The 21,379-nt window shown below is 40.6% G+C and overlaps 1 protein-coding gene across 6 annotated transcripts in view; it reads left to right on the top strand.

The window, feature by feature from the left end:
• ubr3 (ubiquitin protein ligase E3 component n-recognin 3) overlaps positions 1–21,379 on the top strand; it is a 345,071-nt gene that overhangs the window by 251,622 nt on the left and 72,070 nt on the right. The gene's annotated exons all lie outside the window — the stretch shown is intronic.

The raw sequence follows: 21,379 nt of genomic DNA, 5'->3' as shown, positions 1-21,379 counted from the left end.
TTGGATTTGTCCTGCTTTTTGAGGGCAGGACATTGCTGGGCAATTTTCCATTTCGTCAGGTAGATGCCAGTGTTGTAGCTGTACTGGAACAGCTGAGATTGGGCATAGCTCTGGAGCACAAGTCTTCAGCACTACATCGGGGCCCATTGTCTTTGCTGTATCCAGTACCATCATCTGCTTGAAATTGCATGGAGTGAATTGAATTGGCTGACATCTGTGATGCAGGGGACCTCAGGAGGAGGCAGTGATGGATCTTCCACTTGGCACTGACTGGAAGGAAGGCTTCACCTCTTTTGGAGACAATAACCTGGGGCTGATTTAGTGTTTTATATAGGTTTATCATAATTTCCTGGCTTTTGTACTCATTGCCTTTTTTTGTAGGGCCCAGGATCCTATAACTGCCTTATTAACCTCTCCTACCACTTTCAAAGATTTGAGCACAAGCACCCCTAGGTCTTTCTCCTCTTGCTCTCCATTTAAAATGGTACCAAATTGCATGTATTGTTTCTCATCCTCCTTTCTACCAAGATGACCTGCCATGTGTCCACCCATTCTATCAGTCTGTTCGTCCTCTTGAAGTCTGTTACTATTTTCTTCTTTGTTTACTACTCTCACAGGTTTTTTTTCCTCATTTTCAATTTCCAAAATTGTTCAGTACCCAAGACATTAATCTATATCAAAAACTGCAGTGGTATTAATACTAAACCTTAGGGAATGGTATTGTATACCTCCTTCCAGTCAGATAGCCATTCAGCACAATTCTGTTTTCTCTCACTTACTAATTTTGTACCCATGCCAATACTGCCGCCCTTATCACGTGGGCTTCAGTCTTGAATGGTTGAGCCTTTATTCAGAGACTGCGACCTGTAGTTCTAGACTCTTCCACCAGGGGAAACAGCATCTCAGCATCAACCCTTTCAATTTCCATTTCACTGAGATCACCCCTCATTTTTCTAAACTCCACATAGTATTCTACTTGATCTCGCCTCAAAGGTGAACTCACTCATCCCAGGAATCAATCTGGTGAACCTTTGTCGTTCTCCTTCTAAGGCAAGTATATCTCTCCTTGGGTAAGAAGGCCAAAACTGTGCCCAGTCATCCAGAGGTGGTTTCATATACTTGCTGCAAGACTTTATTGCTGTTATACTTTAACCTCCTTGCATAAAGCCCAATATACAATTTGATTTCCTAATTGCCAGTTGTATCTGCATGTTAATTGATTCACATACAAAAACACCAAAATCCCTCTGAATACGACCTTTCCTAGTCTCTAACCATTGAAAAATATTCCACTTTTTTATTCTTATTGAATGGATAATTTCACATTTCCTCACATTATACTCCACCTACCACCACCTTGTTCACTCACTTAATCTGTCAATATTCCATTGCGGCCTCTTTGTGTCCTCTGCATTTCCCAACTACCGTTGTATCAATCATGTTGGACTCATTACACTCAGTCCCCTCATTTAAGTCATTGATATAGGTCGTGAATAACTGAGGCCCAAGCACTCATCCTTGCAGCACCTCACTAGTGAAAATCTGCCAACCCAAAAATGTCTGGTTTATTCCTATTCTCTTAACATTAACTAATCCTCAATCCATGTTAATGTTAGCCCAATCCCCTGAGACTTCATCTTGTGTAGCACACGATTGCCTTTTGAAAATCCAAATATCCTACATCTACAGATTCCTTCTTATTTATACGGCTATTTTCCTTTCATAAAACATGCTGATTCTGCCCAAGCTGTTTCTCTAACTGCCTTGTTGCATAAGAACATAAGAAGTAGGCCATATGGCCCCTCGAGCCTGTTCTGCCATTCAGTAAGATTTTGGCTGAACTTTTACATCAACCTCACTTTACCACCTTAGCCCCATATCCCTTGATTCCCTAAGTACCCAAGAATCTGTTTATCTCTTTCTTGAATACACTGTGCATCCACTATGCTCATAAGTAGAGAAATGTAAAGACTCACAATGCTTGTGAGTCAAGAAATTTCTCCTCATCAAGATCCTAAATGGTTGATTCCTCTTTCTGGACTCTCCAGCTAAGAAAACAGCCTCTCAGAGCCTATTTGTTTCAATTAGATCACCTTTCATTCTTCTAAACTCAAGAGAATATACAGCCATTCCACACTCTCTCTCTCTCTTATTAGAATACCCCATTCATCTCATGTCCTTAATGATAGATTCTAGCAATTGTCCTACTACTGTTGTCAGATTAACTGGACTTCAGTGCCCTGTCTTTTCACCCATCTTGGATTCACCAGGATAATGCTAGAGATGGTAATCTATTATTATAAGGAGTGACTTGTGATACTGGGTGGAGAAGGCTAACACATTTCATCAAGGTTTTTAAAATTATTAATGAATTTGATAGGTTGAATAGGGCAGCCAACGATGAGCAGTCATCAATTTTAAATTGTCACCAGGAGATTTTGGAGAAAGGTTAGTAGAAATCTCATTATGAAGAGAGCAGAGGTAGGGGGATTAGTTTGAATTGCTGTAACATAAAACTAGCAGAGCCACAATGGTCTAAATGGTCCCCCTCTCAGTTGTAAACTTCTATGATTCTATATATATATATATTACTGTTGTACATTTGTTCGACTGTTGTTCAATAAATTTGATCAATAATTCAATTCTAAAGCAGGATATGATGCTGAGATGCTCTACAGCTTTTTGGAAGAAATTATTTTGTGGAACATAGACTAAATCCAGCAGCTAAAACAATTCTGAATTTCTGACCATATTCATGCCATTGCCAAGAGCTCCTATTTCCATCTCTGTTACATCTTCCTACTTAGCCTCATCTCAACTCATCTGCTGCTGAATCTCGACCATGCTTTTGTTATCTCTAGATTCGACTATTCCAACCCACTCCTAGCTGGTCTCCCACATTCTATCCTTTATAAACTTGGGGTCTTCCAAACCCTGCTGCCTGTGTCTTAACTCACGGGAAGTCCTGTTTCCCTATCACCTCTGTGTTCACTGAGCTACCTTAGCTCCCAGTCAAGAAACTTGATTTCAAAATTCTCAATCTTATTTTCAAATTCCTCCATGGCCTTTGCCCTCCTTATCTCTGTCATGTCCAGCCCTGTAATCCCCCAAGATATCTGCACTCCTCTATTTCTTGCCTTTTGAGTATCCCTGATTTTATTTGCCCCACCATTGGTGGCTGTGCCTTCAATTGCCAAGGTCCCAAGCTCTGGAATACCCTCCTCACCACCTCTCTATCTCACTTTTCTCTTTTAAGACAATCCTTAAAACCTACATCTTTAACCAAGCTTTTGGCCATTTTGACCTAATATCCTCTTAGGTGGCTTGGTGTCATATTTTGTTTTATATTGTTCCTGTGAAGTGCCTTGGGGTCTTTAATTAAGTTAAAGACGCTATATAAATGCAAGTTGTTGATACGGTGGAGGCTATGAAGAGTTGAAATCAAGAGTCGTCCAATATATAAAAGCTTACGTATCTAAGATAAAAGAGGTAGAAAAAACTCAAAATAAACTATTAATGGCTTCATTTGAGAATTCTGATACAAAAGAAAAAATGTTCCAGCAACTCAGGTTATCTGAAATCTGTGTAAATCTTTCACCAAGATACCAGTAAATGGACGTTAACACAGACCTCCAAATCTTGATACCTGACCAACCTAACCATAGAAAAATCCAAGGTCACAAAATGGAAAGAAAATAATTAGAAACTCATATAATGCTGTTCACAATAACACAGGAAGGAAAAGACATTCATGTGGCTGCTTTTTTCTTAATCTAAGCCACTTGTGATTTATTGTGGAAGAGTCCGATCTGTTTTGGAAGAAGAAAGAGACAGATGTTTTATCAGATTAGCAAAAAATAAAGAGCAATCGAATCCATTTGGCTTTTTGAGGGGCATTTGGTTGCCAGAGTGGATGTGGTAGTGCAGTGGTGCGATTGGAGGAAGGTGAAGGAGATCAAGCTGGGGAATTTGTACACTGTCAAACCCTGCAGCCAATGTATGTGTAAAACTACTTTGGCTTCATGTGTTTTTAACATGTACTTTTGTAATATTGCAAGTTGAAATGTATAGAGACTTACATTGAAACAATGATGAATAATCTCAAAGAAGACAGCTAAATTTGTGAATGAATAAATATCATTTAGCTATAATTGTGTTTGATAGCTATTGTTTTTCTGGGCCAACAAACCTTGCATAAGAATTTAGAATCAATGTCATGCCCTTGATTGACACTTTTGAAAAGCTGGTACATTTACAACATGGATTTTTATCAAAAGCTGCAGAGTATATTGCATTTCTTTTAAAGGTTTCGGAGGGCCTGGCTTGCTGAACTGCCTATTTTACTTGGGGAGCATTAAGCCAAATGTTATTTTCTCCTCAATATCAAAATAATTGGCTATCATTATATTCATTCTTTTGACAGCAGAGTTGTATGGTAGTCAGCTGACTTCTAGTGCCTCAGGCTTGTAATTATCTCCTGTAGCTTTTAAAATAATTGAAGATCGAGATTGCACTGCAATTGATTGCTGTCACCTGCTTCCTGAATGCAGAGTAAATGAGGATGAAATGATTTGGCAACAGTCCTTTTTAAACAGCAGTGTTCCACTCCTGGGATACAGAAAATGTGAAAGACATCTCTTGAACACTTAAGTGAAATCAGTTTTAATTAATTTTGATGTTTAAGTAAATATGTGGTCTAGAATAAGTGTTGGATTGAATATAAATGAAATATTGTTCAGACACATTGTAACATGAACATTATATTTTTGTATATGAATGTCATTTTTGTTACATTAATAGCAATTACAGATACTATCATTTTACAAAAAGGAAAATGCGATATTAATTCAACTGTTTTTTCCATTCTTAATTTTGTGGACCATTTTGTGTCTTCTTTCCTAAAGGCATTGACTTCTTGGCTATGGTTCTACGAGTGCCAGGTCACTCAAATGGACGTTGTTCACATTTGAGCCTTGATGATAAGATGATGGTAAAGGATTAAAACAGGCCATTTGGCTCAGCAAAGCAATGACTATAGGGAGACGCTACAGCCTCCAGGATGCTAAGCCCACAGATGTGCACTGAATCAGGAATGGAAATGCTGCCTTTTGTTACTTTATTAGTCCAGGGATTCTGAGGCCAAATGTGGTGATCCGTTTCAACCCAAATTGAGATCAGCTGACTCAGCACAATCAGTTGATTTAACTTGGGACTTTCCTGGCCTATAGGGCTGAACAACTTGCTGGATGTCTTGATAAGACATTGGGGAGCCCTCAACCATTCATTTTCAAACTGAATATATATTTTATATTTATTGACAAGATTTAGGTAAAGTTGTAGTAACACACAATAAGAACAGCTGCTTGGGAGTGTAGAACTTGAATATTGCTGAAAAGAGAGATGTGTTGCCAAAGCTTTTTGTCTTGCAGTCATCAGGACAAATGCAAGAATGCCAAGTTTCAAATGATCACAACAATTTATACTGCAGAAGAAAAGGGTTGTTGATTGGTTGGCAATTTGAATCTGATTGACTAAGGCGTTGCCAAGGAGAAAGCAATGGAGAACTATAGGCTTCCTCAGCTCCTGGATAATTTTAAAAAGGCACAAGGCTTGAAAATATTCTTTTTGTTTGCAGAGAGCAGGCTCCTGCGTATGAATTTAAGTTACTTCTTAGATATAAATAAGCCACATTACGAGCTTAACTGATTATCCTAAATTGGTTGTTAGTGTGGCTATTAGTGCAATCAGTATTTTTCAGCAAATGCTGCCCTTTTGCAGAATCACATCTAACAGCAAACCTTTTGATTTGGGGTTGGCAAGTGCAGGCTAGTTGAGTATGGTCTGTATTCTGCCTATTACGAACAACTGAAGGAACATGATGTTCAATTCAATCAGCCAACCTCTGGGATGTATGGCCTACAGACCTGGCATTGCCTGACACTGAAATTCACATAGTACATTGCTCAAATTTGTGGTAGGCAGAACGCTGTTTGGATTGATGGCAGCATCCTGTTAGTGGAAAATGTCACTCCAATAGCCACTATATAGTAGCAGCATGAAATGGCTTGCTTAACCTGTTCAAATTTTTGAGATACTTTGCCTTTCCAGGGTAATTGGAGGTAGACTGGGCACTTCCCAGGTCCAAAAGCAGCAGTCTTTGGCCGATATGCGAGTTTGCATGGTACACAATGGACAATGATGTGATCAATATAGCTGTTGGCCCACAGGGTAGCTTTGATATGCTGTAGTTCGGTGTCAAGCTTGCAAAGTGAGCAAATAACTAGAGTCAGCCCATACCCTACAACAAGAAATCAATAGAAGTATCTTGGTTTTTGTTTACTTCTGGAATGGCAGAAAATCTGTTCACTTTACCTTTCCGAAAATCTGTTGTCACTTTACATGCTGGTATGAAGATTTTAGAAGCCCTCTCAGAGTAAATTACCTTTACTTATCAAGATTATGTTGTTCTTCAATTAATTATGTAGATGAAAAATGTATGACTATAATCTTCAACAATCAACCTCTGTTCCTGGCTATTCCAAACTATGTTCATTTCACATTTTTGTTTGACTTTTGGTTTTAGCTTTCATTACATGTAGTGTACAGCTTGTCCTGTCAGCTAATTTTTTTGTGTTGGACATACAAATGTCTAATGTACACTTAGGTTCTGAACATATTTTCCAAGTTAATATTTTAAAACAACTATTTCAGCTGATTGAATTTTTCTCCACCAACAGCATCCCCCTCTCACCTCAAAGTCTCAATTTTCCATCATCTGAGCTTTTGAAAACCATCCACGATTACTCTGTTTCTAATTCTGGGTGCCATAACTAGACTTCAATCTATTCTCTATATCCAGTTATCTGTAATATAAAGATATTTTTCAGCCTCTCTCAGATGCCTGCATTTGAAGTTGATATTTTGACCCACTGTTATCATTCTTAGCTTCAAGGCAACATTTTCCATCAGTAGGATTTTCTGATGCAATTGAAAGGCTGTTTGTCCTGTGGCAGGATTTCTGATGGATTTTCTTTCTTTCCCAAATTATTTTAAGACTAATGGTGAACCAGTTTATATTTTATTTCGGGTAATGTTTCAATTTTAACAGCTAACTGTAACCGAGTTAAACCTCAGATGGAAAGATAAGACACACAAATACACATGCTTGAAGAGGGAGAGATTCCCGTGGAAAGAAGGAAAAGCAAAGGAAAAGAGCTAGAGAGTGAGGCAGCAGGTGTTATATTTCTGGGTTGTTTTGACCACTTCCATGGAAAGGAACTAGATATAAGTTACTTTAAAATTTGTTTTCAATTTAAAGCTTGTTTTAAAGAGATTAAATTTACAGGACAGCAGGGATGACAGTGCATATCATTTGAGAAGTACACATATATAGGGCTGAATTTTCGCCCCAGTATGGAAGCTAAAATGGTAACGAATGGGTGGGAAAAATCGTACCGCTTGCCAGCATCATCCTGCCCCTGGCCGTTTTCCCAGAGGTGGGATGGGAGTTGGAAGGGCTACCCACCATAAACAGAACATAGCCAATTGAGGTAAGTTAACAGCCCCTTGAAACTAATAGTCAGAGGTGGACAAGAATTTTCAGTTCACCTGCAGGCCTGCCCCCTGAGAAAACAGAGATTAGGCCAGCTGTCTGGAGGTGGCTTCCCAGTTGCAGGGGATTGGGTATCAGCATTCCAGTCAGACTTTGATCTACAAGAGAGCCAAGGGTTATGGAGGGCAGCAGGAAAGTGGAGTTAAGGCCACAGTGAGATCAGCCATGATCTTTTTGAATGGCAGAGCAAGCTTGAGGGGCCAAATGGCCTAATACTGCTCCTATTTCTTATATTGAGGCTCTCCTTGCCTGTTTGGTCATAGCTGCAGCCGCAGGCTGCACCAGGGCGAGGCAGCCTTTAACTGGTGAGTTAGATTGAGGGAAGCTGGGGCCAGATAAGCAGGCGCCAGCAATAGTGGTTGGGTGTTGTGGTAGCCAGTGGTGCACCAGCGGTGCCATTGCCACTTGGGGGTCGGTGGGGTGGGGGTGTCCCACCGTGGTCTGTGGAGTGCCTATCAAGGAGGTAGCCCCTGGTGGGAGGCTGCCAGTGTTTATCTGATGGTCTCCCTTGTGGTGGCAGTCATAAGGGTTTATCAATGTTATGTTCCTAGGTCCCATAACTGTATAAGTTCTGCATTTGAGTTGACTTCTGTTTCCAGTGAAATAAATCTTTCTTCTTTGCACAGGCTATGATCAAACCGTAGAATGGATCATTTTGGATTTATAAATGATTTTGAAAACAAGATGAATTTTATATAAGTTTGAGTCGAACCATTATATGGTCCTTTTTTTATTTCAAAAAGTAAGGCTAAGGGAGACAAATAAGTAGGATGTCCAAAAAACCGAAGCTTAAGTTGTTTAAATTTTGCACTATCCAACTACAATGTGTAAGGAAACATAAGTTTTCATATCTAGGAACCCCAACCCAGTTATTCCAAACACTAGAACTGAAGCTTCCTGCTCACACGCTCATAAATTCGATGACTTCCCTCCTCCCCAGAGCTGCAAAACATACCAGATACTATCTCTGGCTAGTAACTTTTATCTATCATGAGGTGAAAGTTGTCTATATGGATTTTAAGAAAGCATTTGACAAGATACCACATAAAAGATTGGTTAAAAAGTTTGAAGCTTATAGAATAGGAGGGCCAGTATGCAATTGTATCGTAAAATTGGCTTAAGGACAGAAAGCGATAAGCCGTGATAGTTGTTTTTGGAGGATGGTAGACAGTGGTGTTCCTGAAGTGCTAGGACCATTGCTTTTTTTGCTATATATAAGTGACTTGGATCTTGGAATGTGGAGTAAAATTTCCAAATTTGCTGGTGATACCAAACTTGGAAACAGTGAGGATGATATGAATTGCTTGCAACAGGACATGGGCTGGCAGAATGGATAGACAAGTGGCAGATGGAATTTAATGCAGAGAAGTGTGAGGCATTTTGGCCAGATGGATGGGGAAAAGCAATTTGGACTTAAAGACAGAGTTCTAAAGAGTGTGCAGGAACAGAGGGAGCTGGGGGTGCATATACATTGATGTTTGAAGGTGGCAATACATAGTGAGAGTGCGGTTAGCAAGGTGTATGGGATCTTGGTCTTTGAAGCATTGAGTACAAAAGCAGGGAAGTTATGCTGAACCAATATAAATCTCTGGTTAGGCCCCAACTAGAGCATTGTGTCCAGTTATGGTCATCACACTTTTGAAAATATGTGAAGGTCCTTGAGAGGATGCAGAGGAGATTTGCCAGAATGATTCCACAAAATGGGGTATCAATTACAAGGTTATATTGGAAAGGCTGGGGTTGTTCTCCTTGAAGCAAAGGAGATTGGGGGGAGATTTGACCAGGTATATAAGATTATGACAAGCTTAGATAAGACAGACATGTAAAAACTCTTCCCAATAGCTGATTATACAAGGACTAGGGGATACAAATTTAAAATTTTGGGCAAGATATGCAGGGGGAATGTGATGGAGAACTTTTTTTTACTGTCCATGAAGTTAGTAGATGCAGAAACAATCAATAATTTCAAAAGAGAATTGAATGGGCATTTGATCCCCGCAGCCATGGAAATTTATTTCCTTCAAGTGGGGGAGTGCGACTGCTGGATCGTTCTACGGGGAACCGGCATGGGACTTCATGGGCCAGATGGCCTCCTGTGCTGTAAATAACTCTATGACCTTTGCATAGACTACCTTGGATTTTAAAAATGCAAAAGATAAAATGAAGTGTACATAAAAAAAATCATCAGGAGGTTCCATTGGTTGGGAATCATTCCCACCCACTCCAACCCCCAGCCCCTCCCACCTTATTCCCAACCTTAATATTGCAAAGTTTGGCTACAAATGCTGCAGAATCATTTCTAACTTTTTGTTCTCTAACTTTTATGATGGACTAAATATTAAAGATTGAAACTCAATTACAAAGCTGGGACTTTATGAAATAAAACTTTTATACACTAATTCTTTTTCTTGTTTTTGATTATGGGAGCCTACTCCTGCTCCTATTTCTTGTCTTCCTGTTAAATACTGCTCATTTGAAATTTTAAATTGATTTTTCTCTCAAAACTACCAGTTCCTTCTGAAATTTTAAAATTGACTCCTTCTTTCTCCAAAATTTTTGTAATGACTTTCCACTTCAAGATGTCCCAGAATATTTGTGGAACTTCCTCAGTTTTAAATGTGTGACCATTGAAATTTTAAAAATAACTATCCATCTTTTCAAAACAAGTAATTTCACAGCATTGTTTTACATTTAATTGTCCTTTCTGGCTTATAACAGACAAAGCTTGGAAGTTTGCAAAAGAAGCTTCGTATAGGATCTCCAATTGCTGTATTTTTTTCAGCTGCAAAGGAACAAACATCTAACCAAAGCCAAGGAAACCTTCTGATTACTACCACTCTACCTCAACTGGCAAATCAGTACTTCTGTATTGAACACCACTTGGACAAAGCACTGGAAGAAACAGAATGCACTATTTGTGGGTCACTTTAGTATCTACCATCGATATTGGCATTTTTAAAAAATATTCTTTCATGGGATGTGGGCTTTGCTGGTTTGGCAGGCATTTATTGCCCATCCCTAATTGTCCTTGAGATGGTGGTGGTGAACTGCTGAAGTCCATGTGGTGTTGGTATAGGAAAGGAGTTGATGCTGGGTGGTCCATCTGGTTTCATTCCTTGCTGGTCAAGCCCACTTCACAGGACATTTAAGAGTCAGCCACTTTGCTGTGTAGATCAGACCAGTTAAGGACAGCAGATTTCCTTTCCCTAAAGAGCATTAGTGAACCAGATGGGTTTTTACAACAATTGATAATGGTTTCAAATCCAAATTCCACCATCTGGCATGGTGGAATTCGAACCCCGGTCTGCAGAGCATTACCCTGGGTTGTTGGATTACTAATCCAGCAACGATGCCACTACGCCATCGCCTTCCCTCATGATAGTGCATAACTGAGTGAGCTGTCTATATTCTGAGGGACATAGCTGTCAAGCTATTCATTAGTAATCTGCTCAATGACACTCAGTTCCAAATTCACCAGAACCACTTTGCTCCCAGCCTTATTACATACTTAATTCAAGTGTGGACATAAAATCTGAATGCCAGAAATGAGGTAAGACTAATTCCCTTTCACATCAAGGCAGTATTTGACCAGAAATGACTCCAAGGACACCTAACAAGTATGAGATTAAGAGGAAAACCCACATTTAAAGTTTGATTGTTGGAGGCTATACGTTGCAGTGCCGAAAAGCTGCTGCGGATGTTTCTCACCTGTGTCCTTTGTTCAGCCATTTTCAGCTGCTTGATCAATGATTTTCCCATTGTAAAGTCAGGAGTGGGGCTGTTTGCTAAAGATTGTGCATTGTTCATCTCCCTTCACAACTCTATAAATAATAAAGTTACCTTTGCCAGGTTATGATCTGTATATTGTGTGGCAGATAACGTTTGCATCACAAATGCCAGGCATAATCATCCTACAACAATAAACAAACAGACCGCCTACCTCTGGCCAAAAGCACTATTATCATCAAGTTCTCCTCCAATAAATATCCGAAGGGATTAACTCAACCAGTCATTTTGTCTAAAATGAAAAGGGAGGACACATGGAAAGGGTTACTTACTGCTTTCTGAAAGTCTGTCATTTGTAAAATTTGTGAGGAGTGTGATGAAATCTGGTTGTAGCCAAAACAAAACTCAAGAAGTGAAACATCAAGGCCATATTAGTTAGCTAGGTTGGCCTCCACCAATCCTTGGTGGACTGTGGCTGCATTGTGTATGATCTTCAGGATACATTGCAGCAACTCGTAAAACTTGCTTTGTATGAACCAGCTAGTTTCATGAGATCTACCACTAAAATTTTAGCAGCACAATTGTGTCATCCACCCTGACTTAGATATATATTATTTATCCTTAACTACCACTCGGTCAGTATCCTGATATATACACTTCATACCATCTTGAGAGTATAATTACTGGAAGGGCTATATTTGAAGGAAAGTGTCCACCATCACCACCAGTTACTCAGGGTAATTAGGGATGGTCAATTAATGTGCTTTAGCTTTGTTGCCCACATCCCAAGGCCAATTTTTTTTTTAACCTTAATTTTTTGTTGCATGCCCCATCGCTTCCTGACCCTGAGGAAGCCCTTTGAAATTTCACAAGTGGGCAGAATTTAATGCCCTCCCAAGTTTGGAGGTGGTGGGGGTGCATTTACTTGGTCTGGAGGGTGTGGTGAGGGGACCTCACTACCTTCCCATCCCAACCCCGATTAAGTCTGGGGTGGGGAGGTTCGTGGTGGGAAGGGGGGACGATTATGGCAGTCCCTCGTTGTCAGGCACTCAGTGTCTGATAGAGGTACCCAGCATCAGGAAGGGGGTTGTCTGCTGAGAGCCACTCCCCTGCCATTTCTTCCAACCCTCTCCCCACAACCCCCATCTGCCTTTACTCACCTGTGGCCTGAGTCCCTCGATGATCCTGGGCCTCCAGGGGGTGCATTGTTGGCACCTGCCACTGCTCTTGGCAGCTCTCATCGGGGCAGAATTTGTTTTCCTGGGATCCTTTTTCCTGCTGAAGGCCTGCTGCTGGCCACTTTGGCAATTAATATGGCCAGTCTTCTCCAAGCATGGCCCAAACAAGGACAAATGAGCTGAACCCCCAAGGTGAGGCGAGAGTGACTGCCCTTGATATCAAGGCAGCATTTGACGGAGTGTAGCATCAAGGAGCCCTAGCGAAACTTGAGTCAATGGGAATTGTGGGAGAAAGCTTTCCATTGGTTGGAGTCCTACCTAGTACAAAGAAAGATGGTTGTAGTTGTTGGAGGCCAATTAACTCACTCCCAGGAGACACTGCAGGAGTTCCTCAGGCTAGTGTCCTAGGTCCAGCCATCTTCAGTTGCTTCATCAATGTCTTCTCCCTCCATCATAAGGTCTGAAGTGAGGATGTTAACTGATGATTGCACAATGTTCAGCACAATTTGCAACTCCGCAGATACTAAAGTGGTCCATGTTCACATGTAATGAGACCTGGACAACATTCAGACTTGGGCTGATAAGTGGTAAATTAATTCACGCCACTTAAGTGTCAGGCAATGACCATCCCCAACAAGAGAGAATCCAAGCATCTACCCATGATATTCAATGGCATTACCATCACTGAATCCACCATAATCAACATCCTGGGGTTTACCATTGACCAGAAACTGAACTGGTCCAGCCATGTAAATACAATGGCTACAAGAGCAGGTCAGAGGCTGGGAATTCTGTGGCAAGTAACTCACCTCCTGACTCCCCAAAATCTGTCCACCATCCACAAGGCATAAGGCAGGAGTGTGATGGAATACTCTCCATTTGCCAGGATGAGTGCAGCTCCAGCAACACTCAAGAAGTTTTACACCACCCAGGACAAAGCAGCCAGCTTGATTGGTACTCCATCCACAAACATTCACTCCCTCCACCACCAACGCACAGTAGCAGCAGTGTACACAATCTACAAGATGCACTGCAGCAATTCACCAAGGCTCATTCGAGGACCTTTCAAACCCACAACACCAAGAAGGATGAGGGCAACAGATAGCTGGGAACACCACCACCTGCAAGTTCCCCTCCAAGCCACTCAGCATCCTGACTTGGAACTATATCGCCGTTCCTTCACTGTCACTGGATCAAAATGCTGTAACTCCCTTCCTCACAGCACTGTGAGTGTACCTACACCACATGGACTGCAGCAGTTCAAGAAGGCAGCTTACCACCACTTTCTCAACGCTGGCCTAGCCAGTAATGTCCACATCCCATGAAAGAATTAAAAAATGTAGGAGATGTGGGACTCTTCCTATCTTTCCAACTGGCGGTGAGGCCCCTGTCACCTGAATTAAATCTCACCCAATGTTTCCTGATGCTAGGGTCCCATCCCCTCCCCTCAGTTCTAAGACTTCCCCATATACCTTCCCAGTGGTCCAGGATCTCATCCTAGTGCTCCCAGCCCCAAGAACCTCTCTCCTAAAATATGCTTATGTATTAAGGAACCCTACCTTGTACATAGAAGCCCATTCTGGTAGTCCATGCAACATCAAACCTCATTTCACTCCAGACCTTGAAAGCCACCCCCCCCCCCCCCCCCCCCCCCACAAGCTCTATGTTTAAGAGTTCTCATTTCTTTTCCTCAATTATACAATATCATAACTTCACCCCACACCCCCCCCCCCCTCCCCCCGAATTTGCCAAACTCTCTGATAGTGTCAAACTTGAAGAATCATCCAGTTAAAAACCATATATTTCACATACCCCAAGCTACCAAGCCTATGTACACCTCATCTAGTATCTCCATATCATAGCCATTCCAATCCTATCAAACGCGAGATCCCCAGCCAAAGCTATGAATAAGCCTCATATCCCAGCCACTCATTACTACTGTATCTCACCTAATTCCAATTGCAGAATGTTGTCTACCATTCTCATGTGTATCTTAGGTTTAAAAAGAGTAAGAGAAACATTTAAATATATAGTTAAATGAACATATGGGGTGAATTTTATGGCCCCCTACCAGGTGTGTTTTTGGGGGAAGCACATAAAATGTGATGAGAGGCTAGCCCACCGCCTTCCCTTTCATCCCAACCCCGTTCCTCATAATGCAGTGGGTGGGTAAGGTGCCCACTAGCCCACCCACCCTTAAGCCTACTGAGGCCCTTAACTGCCTAATTAAGAGGAAATTAAGGGCTTCATCCTACCTCTACTGCCATAATAGGCTGGGCAGTGAAAGAGCACAAGAGTAGGAAGGAAAGGGGTACCCATGCTTTTGCTTTCCTTCACTCCCCCACCCCCGGTCTCCAAAACACAGTGCCCCTGACCCCTCCCTAGGGTGTCCAATCCCTCTCCACTCAAAAAGTTGGGACTCTCTCCACTCTGGCATCCACGCTGTCTGTTTGATAAAACTGCTTGCAGACCCAGCAGTAGTCACTACTGTTCTGGCACTGCTGGGACTGCAAGAGCTGCCCTTAGTCAACAGTTGTCAAAGATGAGACTTTTTTCCACTGAGGGGTGGTAGTCCCACTCTCTGCTTGTTAAGCCATCCACAGCGTAATATCACAGCAGGTCAGCCTTTTTTAAAGTCAGTCGGTTTACAACTGACTTTTCTACCAGGAGAGGCGAGCAATACACCCACGCCCTATCCTTAAAATTCACAGCATAATAATCAAGCCCATTTATTTACACAGCGATAAAAACAAAAAACTGCGGATGCTGGAAATCCAAAACAAAAACAGAATTACCTGGAAAAACTCAGCAGGTCTGGCAGCATCGGCGGCGAAGAAAACAGACCTGGTTCTGTTGAAGGGTCATGAGGATTCGAAACGTCAACTCTTTTCTTCTCCGCTGATGCTGCCAGACATGCTGAGTTTTTCCAGGTAATTCTGTTTTTGTTTCCCATTTATTTACAGTTTTCACAGAAGATCAAATGGTGTCACAGAAGTCAAACCCCAGAACATCAGCAAAAATCCTGCAATAGACTATGTAATGAAATGTGATCTGTTGAGTCAACATAAATTATTAGCATATTGATCACATGGTTTACTTGTCATAGAACTATTGTTTTAAAGAAGTGTTTTAACAAATGAGATCTGCTAATACATTCATTCATTAAAATCTCTGCAATTTTGTTATATTTCCTGTGTTTCAGCTTGGTTTTGGGCTTGCTGCAAATTATGCAAACATTTTGTACCAAACAATTGGCCTCCAGCACCATGACCATATTCCTTCATGTTATATCTGACACCAGCCACTGCTCAAACCTGCAACCTGACCTGTGTATTCATTCCAGGAATTCAGAGCAATTGCATCTTGTAGCTTTAGAGACAGAAACCTGCACTTCAGCAACAAAATGGTATATTATGGTTTACATTATGTAATGTTCTTGTCCTGATCAAACAGTGCATTCTGTGACTTGCCGTAAGTGGTGAGGCTGAGGAGTGACCTAATGGAGGACTTTAAAATTCTGAAAAGTTTTGATAGAGTGGATACAGAGAGAATGTTTCCACTTGTAGAGAAGATACCTATAGACCATCAATATAAGATGGTCACCAAGAAGTACAATAGACAATTCATTAGAAGTTTCTTTACCCACAAAGTGGTGTGACCATGAAACTTGCTACCTCAGGGAGTGGTTGAAGTGAATAGTATAGATGGATTTAAGGGGAAGCTAGGCAAGCATAGGAAGGAGTAGAGAATAGAGGGTTATGATGACAGATTTAGATGTGAGATAAATGGGAGGAGGCCTGACTGGAATATAAATACAGGTATGAATTGTTTGGGCTGAATGGCCAGTTTCTGTGCCATATATTCTATGTAAACAATTTTCTACTATATATACTTAATTTATTTTTAGAGTTGTATCTGAGCACACTTTGTTGATTATAATGTAAATTGTCTGAATAAATTTGTCACACTGTAATTGCATCTTCCCTGAGTTGGGTTACTGTAGTATCATGACTGGTGTGAGAATGTAATTTTAGTGTAATAAGCTTACATGGGCACATTACGAATGAGGGCATGAAAACATATAATGACAATATAAAAATATGAACACAATGTATGACTTGAATATTGACACTGGATTATATCTATGCACCCTAATTCAATTTGATGCTGCCCTTTTTTCCCACCTTATCTTAGAATTCCTAATGTGCATTGTCATGGTAGATTGAATAATCTATATATAAAGATGTTGCATCTTATATAATCTATCAGGCAAGGTGCACTTCCTATATCAGATTTATGATATATCCATATATTGTAATGATACCAAACTTAAAGAGTTAGATTACGAGTAGAGGATAGAGGGTTATGATGACAGATTTAGGTGTGAGATAAATGGGAGGAGGCTTGACTGGTTTAGGTTGCATAAACTTTGTGTTCACTTGCATTTAAAAGGTTGATGGGTGACCTAATCAAGGTGTATAAAATGATAGAGATCAGGTTGGGCCGATACAGGGAGCCTGTTTCCTCTGGTGGGGATTTAAGGGCCACGATAAAATTAAAGCTAGGCCACTTAAGAGTGAAATCAGGAAGATTGTTTTATGCAAAGAATAGTGGAAATCTGGAACCCTTTCCCCCCAGAAGGCTGTGGATGCTGAGTTAGCTAAAATTTCCAAGGCTGAGATTGAGTTTTTTTTTGTTAGGTATAGGTTTAAGGTTATCAGTCTTCCTGGGTTGTCCGGGCATAGAGGACTGATCTCTCTAGCCCTGTTGCTAGCAACACAAGAAAAATACATTGTATTCGTGCACCTCCTATGTCCATGTACTTTCACCTCTTGCAGATCAAGAACAAGCCCGAACTACATTCAAAGAACTCGCAATAATTAGCTCAATTTATGAATTACGAACATATGAAATAGGAGCAGAAGTGGGCCATTTGGCCCCTCAAGCCTGCTCAGCCATTCAATAAAATCATGGCTGATCTGTTTGTGTTTCAAGTACTACATTCCCATCTACCCTGTTAACCTTTGATTCCCTTGCCTAACAATCTATCTACCTCTGCATTGAAAATATTCAGTGACCCCACTTCTGCTGTCTTCGGAGGCAGAGTTCCAAAGTCCCACAACCCTCAGAGAAAATATTTCTCCTTGTCCCTGTCTTACAAAGGTGACCCCTAATTTTAACACAGTGCCCCCTAGTTCTGGACTCACCCACAAGAGAAAACATCCTTTCCATGTCCTCCTTGTCAAGACCATTCAGGATCTTATATACTTCAATCAAGCCACCCCTCACTCCTCTAAACTCCAGTGGAACCAAGCCCAGCCTGCCCAACCTATCCTCATAAGACAACTCGCTCACTTCAGGTATCAATCTAGTAAACCTCCTCTGAACTGCCTCCAACAAATTGAACTATATTGAAACTATTTCAATTTTTAAAAAAAACTCTTAAAAAATTTGCCAAACCAGGAACAGAGCGATTGGTAGTTGTGACACTTGTGGGTTTATGCAACTGTGTAGCCTGCTTGGTCTTGGGACCCCTTCCTCTCTGGTTTCTCTTTATTTTATATGCTTTGGGCTCTGCCTCATATTCTGTGACTTAACACGATTCTCCCAACCCTGATGTTAACAGGACCTACATTGAAACTTCTTTGGGAGTCAGTGGTGGTTATCAATGCATCTTCCAGCACCAATCCCTAAGGTACGCTATTCAGCACATCTCAGCATCAATTCCTGGGACACTCCACTCGATACATTTCCTAGCAGCAATCCCTGGAAGTTTATCTCTGCTGTACTGATTCATGGGACACACCACTCACCACAACTCCCTGGAATGTTTCACTCAGGATGTTTCCACTGCACCAATACCTGGACACTCTGCTCAGTATATCTCCCTCTCACTGATCCCTAGACACTCCATTCAGTACATCTCTTGACAACTGATATCTAGATAAATATTCCACTCATTGCATCTCAAATCACTATCCCTGAGATATACCACTCCAGTCTAATCCCAACACCAGTTCCTGGGAGATACACCACTCAGTATATCTCCCATAGCTCTGATCCCTTGGCCATCCCACTCATTACATCTCCCATTGCTCTGATTCCTTAGCTACCCCATGTAGTACATCTGCCACAACACCAATCCCTGGCATGCCCACTCAGTCCATCCCCCAGAGCTCTTATTCCTGGGACACTACACTCATTGCATCTCCCAGCAACAAAGCCTGGGACACTCCACGTACCACATCTCTACAGAACTTATCCCTAGGTCACCCCACACAGTAGAGTACATCTTCCCAGACACAGATTACTGGGACAATCCACTCAGTACATCATTAGAACACTACTCTCAACAAATCCCCGGCACCTATCCCTAGGGCACTCCGCTCAGTACATTTTGGCCAGAAAAATAGGGAAGTTGAATATTACTTAGAAAATAAGAATTTAAATGCTATAGAGGAGCAAAGGGATTAGGAATACAAATACACAAATCACTTTAAAATTAGTGGCACATGTTAGCAAGGCCATAAGTAAAACAAACCAAACACTGGGGCTTATTTCTAGAGGAAGAGAATTGAAAAGTAAAGCAATTATGCCGAACTTGTATCGCACCTTGTTTACACCACACCTAGAGTACTGTACAATTCCAGTTGCCATATTATAAAAAAGATACAGAGGCACTGGAGTGGGTGGAAAAAACATTTACAAGAAATGCGGGGGGTATACCAATCAAGAGAGGATGAACTGGGCTGGGTCTCTTTTCTCTTGAAAAGAGAAGTGAGGGATGACCATTAGAAATCTTTAAAATTATGAATGGTTTTGATAGAGTAGTCACAGAGAATATTTCCGCTTGTGGGCAAGAACAAAACTCGAAGTCATCAATATAAGATGGTCACCAAGAAATCAAATAGGGAATTCAGAAGAAACTTCTTTACCCAGAGAGCAGTGAGAATGTGGATCCCACAAAGAGTGATTGAATCAAATAGCACAGGCACATTTAAGGGGAAACCAGATAAGCATAAGAGGGAGAAGGATGTAGAGGTTTTATGCCGATAGATGGAGGAGCCCCCAAGTGAAGCCTAAATGTTGGCCAGGACTGTTTGGATCAAATGGTCTGTTTCTGTGCAGTATGTCCTATGCACCCACCCTGACTGCGTGAGTCATTAGAATTCATATTATCCATTTCAAAGGAAGCCAGCATGAGGCCCAGAAGGATGAATTTAAGAACTCCAAAATTTTCTTGTGTAGAAGTAAAGAGCTGTGTTATGATTTGTCTTTAATATTTCATCAAAATGTAACTTTTGAGGTGGCAAAATTAGTAGGTAACTTGTACCAGGAACCTGAAGAAAGTTTAAATAAGCTTCTAAAAATAATCATGGACTGCAAAAAGACTAATTCCTCTGGAGGTAGGCTCACCCTCACTCTTGCAACTGAACTTAGATGGCGTGTACTTTCATCTACAACTAGGAGTCCTTTATGTGCAGAATGAGGTTTGTGCTTTTTATGATGACAAGGTCATGTGCATTTTTGCTGCCTTAAATTACTTATATATATCTATATATATATATATAAAATAATTTGGCATTGCACTTATTTGCAAAACTGGTTTGGAGAGTGGAAATGGATTAAGTGTCCATTGCAGTAATTGAGGAAATTCAGGCAGTTCCATTGCTTCTAGAAAGTTGTTTTGTTTTAAATGAGCAAACTCCTTTTATGCAACTGTTTACCAAAGATATGATAAAATAAATATTTGATGCTGGTTATATCTTGAAATCCAAATTTGCTGCTGATAGAGCTGTTATATTTTCATGAGAAATAATTTTAATAGGTATATTTTTTCAATTAAGCTGACCATTTATTTATAATTCAGAAGTTTAAAGCTTCATTGGAAATGATAGCATTTTACACTTTATAACAGAGTTCTACTTTCAAATTTCTTTGCAGCTGACGAATTGGAATGAAATTTCAAAATAAATATGATTTAAACAGAAATTGTTTTATGAAGTTAGGGGAGATTTTTAATAAGGTCCTCTGCATACTTAATGGCTAACATTGGTCAGGAATTTTTGATAAAAACAACTGGCTGCTCGGGAAAGTTTAAGACATGGAGAAACAGTGTGAAAGGAATTTCTCTTAGGTGGAACAGTTAGAGGAAAATATTTGACATGTCAATAGGGGAGGTGGTGGCATAGTGATATTGTCATGGACTAGTATTCCGGAGACCCAGGGTAATGCCTTGGGTTCGAATCTCACCATGGCAGATGGTGAAATTTGAATTTAATAAAAATCTGATGACCACACAACTATTGCCGATTGCTGTAAATACCCATCTGGTTCACTAATGTCCTTGCCTGGTCTGGCCTACATGTGACTCCAGACCCACAGCGATGTTGTTGACTCTTAAAGGCCCTCTGAGCAAGGGCAATTAGGATGGGCAATAAATGCTGGCCTAGTCATGAACGAATAAAAAAAATGTAAGGCCTAACTTCATATGGTAAATGAAATAACATTTATTAAACACTGGGCAAGTATTATGTGATCAGACTTCCAAAATTGCATTTTAATTTATGAAACTGCTATTTTAACCAATTCTTGTGTAGATTATCATATTCACATTTCATGAAAATTCATTTTTAAAATTTGACAAGTTTTTTTTGTTCACAAAGATTGCATGCAACATTGTGAATTGAAGCTACAGAGCTAATAATCACTTTTTAGGTAGATAGCAACTGCTTTGGAGCAATGCTGGGAATTTCCTCAGGAATTCTCAATAACTTCAGAAGACCGGTGGAAACCATGTTTATGTATCTGAAATTTCTGCCTAAACTTTGACATGGTGGAAATTCTCAGCATTATTCCTGAT

This window comes from Carcharodon carcharias, chromosome 12 (genome assembly GCF_017639515.1).
Source record: "Carcharodon carcharias isolate sCarCar2 chromosome 12, sCarCar2.pri, whole genome shotgun sequence".
NCBI lineage: Eukaryota > Metazoa > Chordata > Chondrichthyes > Lamniformes > Lamnidae > Carcharodon > Carcharodon carcharias.
Note: the sequence above shows the minus strand (reverse complement) of the source record. Positions and strands in the feature narration are given on the sequence as shown.